The 6,000-nt window shown below is 43.9% G+C and overlaps 1 protein-coding gene across 2 annotated transcripts in view; it reads left to right on the top strand.

The window, feature by feature from the left end:
* The window catches only part of NCOA1 (nuclear receptor coactivator 1), a 276,873-nt gene continuing 270,873 nt past the window's right edge, over positions 1 to 6,000 (top strand). The window contains exon 1 of one of the 2 annotated variants that reach the window (XM_026454739.1): positions 1 to 105. The gene's annotated coding sequence lies outside the window, so the exon portion shown is untranslated. Of the gene's footprint in view, positions 106 to 552; positions 692 to 6,000 lie in introns of those variants that run through there. The other variant, XM_023230092.1, reaches the window with a different exon arrangement.

The raw sequence follows: 6,000 nt of genomic DNA, 5'->3' as shown, positions 1-6,000 counted from the left end.
GCCGGGCGCCGGGCCCGAGGAGCGGCGGAGGCCGCGGCGGCACCGCCGCCACGGTCGCGGACGAGTGCGGCGCCGGTGAGCGCGGCCCAGAGGCGGCGGCGGCAGGTGAGTGGCGGGCGGCGGGTGCGGAGCCTCCCGGTGGGTGCAGCTGTCACGAGCCGCGCGGCCGCCGAGGCCCTAGGGGGCGGGGAGCAGCTGGCGCCCCTCCGCCCCCTGCTCTCCTTTCTCCCGCTCCATCCCCCTCCCACTTCCCCGAGTTCCCCTCGCGGCCCCGCGCGGCTGGAGGGGGCGGAGGTCGCAGCTGTCACGGGCACCAGCTGGGGGCTGCTCCCCGCCGAGGGAAATCGCTGCAGCAGCGACTTCTCTCCGCCTCTTTTCCAGTTGCCCTAGTTAGAGCGGAGAGGGCGAGCATCCGCGGAGGGGGCGCGAGCTGCGCGGCCGCCTGCCCGGCGTGGGGTGCGGGCGCCCCGGGTCGTCGCCGAGAGGGGGAGCCGGAAGTCGGCGCGGGCGCCCCTCGGCCCCGACGACGCCGTGACCTTGGCCAGCCCGCTCACCTCTCGGAGTCTCGCCTGCCCGGACCGCGAAATGGGGGCGACCGCGGCGTCCCACTCCGTCAGCGCAGCCCTCGACGGCGCTCGGGTTTGACCCCGGCGCGCTTGCTCGCCCCTTTTCCCGAGAAGGGGTTTCGGAGGTAGACATGGGATGGACACTGAACATGTTCCTGTCGCGGCCGGTGTTTGGTCCCCTTCCTGGGATTCAGCCGAAAGGGCCGAGGAAGGGAAGCAAACATGTTGACAAGGGGCGGTTGGGAGGTGGGGTTGGTTAGTGGGCAGTGACAGAATTCAGGCCGCTCTCTAGTCCCTTGGAAAAGACCTGAAGAAATCGGACACCAGGGTCTCCAGTCCTTACTACCCAGCTGTGGTGGCTGCTTTTTAATTTTTTAAAAGCAGTTACCCCCATGGGTAGACACTGCCCAGTCTGACGACGTTAGAGGAAGACGGAGGGGTTGACAATACAGCCTGTGTGTGTGACAAGGACAGGCCACGGTGTTGTGGCCGGAGAGTTTCGTGGGAAGGAAAACTTTAAGCTGGAGGGTCTGTTAGCCTCTCATGCTTGGCCCTCCTCGTTTCTGGTAGAGGTGTTGAACAGGCAGGTGTCCTTGTGGAGAAGGTGACATTTTTTTTCGGAGACGGTGAATTTTTAATGTCGAGTGTGATGTTGGTGAGTGAAGGGTTCTTGAGTGACTTGCAGCCCCAGCACCCTCTGTGGATGCCAAGAGGAATCTCTGTGGCGATGATTTGTGAGGGCTGGTGCTTACATTTCAGTGATTAAGAAATCAAGTGTCTGCTTAAAACATTACTGCCGTGAAGCGTAGATTATATGGTACAGTTGAGGGATGGATCTCAAGGGTTAAATTTGTTTGAGGTTTATCTCCTCTTTTGAAATTGGTTGGAGGTTAGTCTCAAAAAACAAACAAACAAAACAAAACAACAACAACAACAACAAAAGTTGACCAGAGGGGCCTCAGCTTGTTTCACAGAAGCTATGATGTTGTAGGAAGGGGTCGGATTTCTTCATGTTGAGAATAATGTGAAAAGAAAGTATTATTTGCTTGGGTCTCTTGGCTCTTGAACTAGAAATAGTTTTGGGTTAAAGGTAGCAGTGGGGTTTGATTCAGCTTAACAAATAGTCATTCCTTGAACTATTTGCCATAAATTAGATAAAATGGAAGTGTTTCTGTTTTATCTCCTGTACTTTGTGGAAAGGTCTAATTTGGTTTTGTGAACGAATGTCCGAAATGTTTTCTCTCTGTTTCTTCTTCAGACTCGATGCTTTGGAAACAGTGGGTCACAAAGAGGGTCTGAGTTGGGAATATATAGTTTAGAGAGAAAATAGAGGACTGCTGCTTATAAGAACAGGTGTTTGGTTTGATTTTTGTAGATGTTTTCTACTGGTTATTTAGCAGCATTGAAGTTTGCTTTATAAGGTGCAGAACGTGAATTTTACATAGCTTATACTTGATCTCTTCCTTATTTCTCTCAGAAAACCTGTAGGATTGTGCCTATTGAATGGCTTTTTGTGTGGTTTAAACCAAGGGAGTGTTTTAGATCTGCAGTGGTTTTATTGGGGGCAAAAAAAAAGCGCTTGATGTAGCTGATGGTGATTGTTTCACTTAAGCTACGATTATATAGACATTGTTTTTTCCTCCCTCTTTCTGCGAACATTTGTTTTTGTTTCTCCCTCAATTCCAGGCTTTCATTTCTAGAAATCTGGGCTGGAAACAGAAGCAGCAGTTTGTATAATCCCAAGAACTTGCTTATGCCAGGAAGCTGTAAGGGTAGCATGAAGTGGGTGTGATGGAAAGACACTGCTCCTGCTTAAGACATTTAACTGTTGAGGGAGTCTAAGGTCAAACTTTAATTTTTGTTGAATTTCCTGTTTTCTACTTATGTGTTAATCTTTTGGTGGGCAGAAGATTGGGTTGCTATGGTGCTAACTGGTGTATATTGTGAAAGTGCTGGCAACATTTCATGCTTTTACTCTATAGGGAAGGGTGGTAAACAAGCCTAAATAATTTAAAGATGTTGTTCTCAGAATGGAATGTTCTGTGCATGTCCTCTTGAACCTGCTAATCCAGTGAGCGGTCTTCACTAGGACTAAATGTTGAGTAAGTGATGAGGGTGGTATAGAGGTGCTGAAAGGTCGAGTGGTTGGAGAGGGGGTATTGGGCATTTCTTGAAATTCTTTTCCCTATTATCTGTATCGGGAATCTGTATACCAGACTGTGATTTATAATTGTGTTTTCAAGGCCGTTTTAGTTCTCCCTGTTTGGTTGTCATCAATTTCATATACCTTCTCTTCGATACTACCTCTGTTCTGTACTTTAGTTTGTCTTTTTTCTGTGTCTCCCAAGGACTCCACATTGTTTGAATGTTACGTTGCATGTCTTACGGAGTTGGTTGGCCTTAAGCCATGTGGCTTAACATCGTTTTCATTTTAGGGCAGGTGTGGGAGGTCAATACTAGCACACAACACGGAGTAGAATCTAAGTCATGGAGCATAGGAGATCCCCGTGATGCTCATGATTGTTTTGGCAGTGGTTTTTGCCTTCTAAATATGATTATAACAGAGATTCTCAGAGGACCTCCTGGCAGAGGTCCAGAAATGTTTTGGAGGGTTCCATTTTGCATTACTTGCAAATATTGAATGCTGTGGTGGGTATGGGCTCGGGTGAAAACCATGTGTCTCAGGAGGTGGATGTCAGAACACTGTATCTGATCTGGGCCGCAGAACCGAATACATTTCTCCCCATCTTAGATAACTTTCCTACCCATTTGGGAAGACTAGACTGTAGGAAAGGACTTTTTAAAGTTGCTGCTTTCCCAGATTAGCCAGTGGTTTAGCCGTTGGCGATTGGCAACTAAGGATAGGCCTCGTGTTCTATTCTTAACATTGAAGATGAGGTCTAGTCATTTAAAACCTTCCTTTTTCTCTTTATATTTTAGTTAGACCTTGCGCCTTTCAACATTTGATGTCAGAGATCATAAAATGGCCTAGTGGCAACTAGGTACCATTCTTGCTTGCTTTTTTAAAATAGCTTAGTTCTGGAAAATGGTTTGTGGTCATGTAGTATTTGGATTAATGTATAGAAATGATTATTATGTATTTCTGCAGGATACATGGCTGAATAAGGGAAATTATTATAAAACACTGATACCAACATATAAGTCCAATTCGATAAGTTTAAGTAAAGTGAGTTGTATCCGTGCTTCTTCCCCCATAACCCTATCTGCAACACTGAATTTTTGAGGCTCCTTGGAGTGATAGGCTTTTAGAAAAGCTTAGTATGGTTATCATATTTAAAAGATAAGTAGCTTATGCCAAAATAGAAGCTCTAGTCACTCGAGGAGTTACGGAAGACTCACCCTCATCTTAGATATATTTTGTTCTTACCGCTCACCGGGAGTGTGTTTTAGTGTGTGGAGGGCAGGGATGTTTGGTTTTACTGAGTAGCCCTGACCTGACCATTAGGCACAGACAGGCCAGACTCATAAAAATAGGTGCAAGCACGGAAGCAAAATGCAGCCATTATCAGGACCAGAATTCTAATTGCACTGGATTATCCAGTTTTTCCAGAGTGATGCTTCATTTTTGCCCTTTCAGCTTATAATTGTTAAGCAATTTTAAAGCATCTTTTAGAAATGGAGCGCTGACTTCAGACAGACAGAGGTGTCTAGCTCTTCCAGATTCTTAGGTTGATGTAGCCTTGAGCTATAACCACACTAAACTTCAGTTTTTATATTTAAAATTGAAGTAATGTACTTGTCCTCATGTTGTAATCTTTAAAATACATTATTAAATATGTTTAGCATATGATTGGCACATAGACATTAATGACTAGCTAACAAATGGGTGTTTCATTAGCGAATTCATCACCAGATTCTTGCATTCTTTTCTTTGTAATTTCTCAAATTTTTTCCTTTATTTCTGGCTCTGCAATCTGGTCCTCCTGTCATTTGCACATGGAGTAATGGGAGTCACATTGACTCTGTGGGCCTCAGTTTCTTTATCATTAAATGAGCATATTGGTCTAATTTCACATTTCTTCTTTTTTTTAAAATTCTGTGATTTGTAGGTTTACAGCTGTTTGCTTGCATGCATTTACCTCTCTAATTTATCCTACACATAAATGCTGATGAAACTCCCTTCTAAAAAAAAAAATTTTTTTTATGTTATTGTTTTCAGAGGAGACTTTCTGTGGGCAAATTTATCAAATGTAAATCATTTAAACTGATTCTTTCATTTCGCATTCCAGAAAATTTGCTGTAGATGGCATATGCAGAAATGCGTCGCAAACTGAAGTGTTAAACAATGAAGAAAGTATTATGATAATCATAGATATCTTGCGTCTTTGGTTTTACATGTTCCATTTTCTTCATTTAAATTGGATTTCCTTTATGTTCTTGTGACCTTCAAAAACAGCATCAAAGCTGGTATGTTTTCAAGAAAGCTTGATTTTTTATCACTCCCTTAGCATTAGTTATTCTGTTCGATATAATAAACTTCTCTTTCTCGCTCCTTCTTTTGAGAGAGATTCTCTTTTTAGTGTATGTTGATTGGTTTTCCTAAACAGATTGGAAAATTCTTGAGATGCCGTGAACTACAACATTTAGAGTAAAAGAACCTTAAATGATCATTTAGGACGGCCTTCTTAATGTTACAGCTGAGCAGACTAAGTCCATGCAGATGCAGTTGGGAATGGGGTTTCTTTATGAGAGTGACTTTTTGCATTGAAAGTTACAATATCACAAAGAGATTTTAAATTATAAGAATTCTTGTAAGCTTTTGAGTAATGTGTAAGCTAGGAGGAAAGGAGCATTTTTTTTTTGACCAAAATTTGACTCTTAAATATTGTAAGAAGGTATTAATCAGGAATTAATTAAGACTGTTCTCTCAAAAACTACAAAAATACCTGCAGAGAAATGTCTCCTTTTCTTGTAAGGCCCTCATTCACAGTCAGCAAATATTTACTGAGTATTGTCTCTGAGCCAGGTACTGTGCTAGCTCTACATATTACATTTCATACATGAGGAAACAAGGCTCAGGGAAGTTAAGTGGCTGACGTAAGATTGCACAGCTTGTAGGTGTTAGGGATGACATTTGAGTTCAAGCCTACTGAGTGGAAATCATATTCGTACCTTTCAATTGACTTCTCTTCAAGCATGTTCATCACACTTGGCCACATTGTACTTTTTTTTTTTTCTTTCTGAACTTTCTTTCTCTTGAATACATGTGTTGTGGAGACTCCTGCAGTCTCGTTCCTTTCTGATAACCCGGGAGCCATACATACCAGTTACTTAATGAAAATGTCACTTTAAGATTCTTGTGGACCAGGCGTGGTGGCTCACGTCTGTTATCGCAGCACTTTCGGAGACTGAGGCAGGCAGATCATGACGTCAGGAGTTCGAGACCTGGCCAATATGGTGACATCCCGTTTCT

This window comes from Piliocolobus tephrosceles, chromosome 15 (assembly GCF_002776525.5).
Source record: "Piliocolobus tephrosceles isolate RC106 chromosome 15, ASM277652v3, whole genome shotgun sequence".
NCBI classification, from domain to species: Eukaryota; Metazoa; Chordata; class Mammalia; order Primates; family Cercopithecidae; genus Piliocolobus; species Piliocolobus tephrosceles.
This window is presented reverse-complemented; position numbering and strand designations above follow the sequence as displayed.